This window comes from Artemia sp. Qi Xiang Cuo, chromosome 2, assembly GCF_049724085.1.
Source record: "Artemia sp. Qi Xiang Cuo chromosome 2, ASM4972408v1, whole genome shotgun sequence".
In the NCBI taxonomy this organism is placed as follows: domain Eukaryota; kingdom Metazoa; phylum Arthropoda; class Branchiopoda; order Anostraca; family Artemiidae; genus Artemia; species Artemia sp. Qi Xiang Cuo.
Window position 1 is genome coordinate 67,741,476 of NC_142795.1, and position 2,343 is coordinate 67,743,818.

At 34.2% G+C, this 2,343-nt stretch overlaps 1 pseudogene across 1 annotated transcript in view; it reads right to left on the reverse strand.

Moving 5' to 3' along the window:
* Positions 1 to 1,265, reverse strand: part of LOC148955532 (DNA-directed RNA polymerase III subunit RPC2 pseudogene) — a 6,049-nt pseudogene extending 4,784 nt beyond the window's left edge. The window contains exon 1 of the transcript XR_016143638.1: positions 1,121 to 1,265. The product of XR_016143638.1 is annotated as a DNA-directed RNA polymerase III subunit RPC2 pseudogene (transcript). The remainder of the gene's footprint in view (positions 1 to 1,120) is intronic.
* Positions 1,266 to 2,343: the final 1,078 nt, after the last annotated feature.

Sequence of the window (2,343 nt, forward strand, 5' to 3'; positions counted from 1 at the left end):
TTAATAGGCTATGTTTAAAAAAAATAGAAACTTCTTCAAATCCTAAAGGATGACCTTCTTTTTTTTTGTTTTGCGATTTCTGTCCAATATTAAACCTTCACCCCTTGGATATTCTGAGTCAGAACAAGATGTTTATAGCAACCAAGATCACATGCATAGCTGGTAAATTTGCAGTATACAACATGATTTAGCTAGGATGAAAGTAAAAACATTACTTGATGCCTATTTATGCTCTTTCTTAATCTAATAATCACTTCTGGGGGAAATTGCATCTTGAGCCCTCAAATGGGCCACATAGGTATCTTATTTTTGTAGCCACATAAACAAGTTATCAACACTAGCAAAGATTTTGAAATATCAAATGTCTGAATTGGATATCTTATTAGGTGTTTTGCAAAATGGAAGAAAGTGGAGCAGATTTTCGATTTATCAGCACTTGTAAGAATCTTCTAGAATGGGATGTAGGAGAGAGCAACAGTGCTCTAGAGCATTGGCAGATAGCAGTAATTGAAACAAAGCTTAGCAGAGACTATGGAAGCATATAAGGCTGATATGCAGTGTTTGATGTTTTCTGTTTGGAGATCACAATGGTGAAAAACAAAGTTCCCAATGGGAATGCCAAGATAAATAATTTGGTCAGACAGGTGGATGTTTGAATTTCCAAGTACAATTTCATCAGAAAGTAGGCCTTTCCAGCTAAAAAGCCATACATTGCACTTTTCAGCATTTAAATCAAGACCAGTTTTTAAGTACTATGTTTACACTAAAAGTTTTGTAAATTTCGTCCAAACTTTAGCTATGGTTAAAAATGTCCCTGGTCTTGAGCTTTGACAACATTATTGTAATAAAAAGGTGAGCGGTGGCACCTTGCCAGGTTCTTTTCTTAACTGGTAGTTACTCCCCCCCCCCCGGTTGAAATTTAGCATCTTCAAAAATCTTGCTAAAGCTCAGATTAGCATACATAATTTAAGCATACACAGAAATGTTTCAGTTTATTTTTTAGCTTTGCCTTTATGGTGCTATATGGCTCATTTTTAAGTCATTTTCACTTGACTTGGGAAAACTGGCTCCAACTTTGCCTCCCCCCAGGACTTTGACGAAATTATGCCACTGGAAGTACCTGTACAATAAGCATCAAGCAGAGCATCTGCAGATAAAATCCTATTTTGAAAGGCAAATTGATGTGGAGCCATGTAAGATTTTTCGTCAAGCTCTTTTATGAACAGTAGTTCATAAAGCTTGCATAAAGTGGTTGATGCAGTCATGGGTCTGAAAGACGTGCATTGATTGAAGGTTTTTCGTTTTTTTTTAAATGGGAAAAAAATCTCCCACATGGAATGTTGACAGAACCAAACATTGCATAAAAATAAACTGCAGTAATAACATGTGATGTTCTAAAAGCACAAGACCACCATTTTTGATATGTAGTGTGTGAATAAAAGTTTAATGTGAAGAAAAAAGAGCACATTTTCTCCACAATAAATTTTGCTGTTGCATAACAACAGTGCTGAATTTGTTGGGAACCATCTGAATTTGAGCTGTCACCAAATTTACTTTTCAATCTCTAGCAAGACTTAAACCTATTATAATGTGCAACAAATCTATGTTTTTCATTGCAGAAAATGCTTTTACTTCTGTCTAGGTAATATAGAAAGTGCTATATTGCCTCGATATTTCTAATAATTTATTCACTGGAACACCTAAAAATTTACCTACTAGCATCATAAAACTATACTTTACAAAAATAGTAATAGTAGAACTAATGATAAGGGTCATTACTACAACTTACAGAGTTTGACCTTTGTTTTAATGATATACAATCCATAGAAGCTCCATTGACACACCCCTCATAAGAACTATTTTTCTTGTCCTCAAGAAGTTTAAAATTTAACCATAGAATTGTTGAAAAAACAACATTGGTAAAATTTCTGACTAGACAATTCAATATTTTGGCTTCAGCATATCTCTGCTGTTGATATATTACATGGTTAAACAATTGCTGTGTGTTAGACTGCAAAAGTTCACAATAAAGGACTACAACCTTTGGGATGTAAGTGTAACTTCCTGAATTAGTAGATTTATCACTGGTAAGAGTTTCAATTTATCCAGAGACCAAAAACTCTATGGATGATTTACCCTTAACTGGTTATATGGTTAAAAAATACCCATATACTTGTTGTTTTTGAGATTTCTCAATAGCCTCTGGGGATATCCCATTTTGGTTCCATGTAATATTCAAACAGCAGTGTACTTCCAGCATCTATCCAGTAAAGGAGATATAAACAACAGTTCAAAAGGGGGAATCCTTTTATTAAACATTGAAACACAACAAAATAGTCTCTG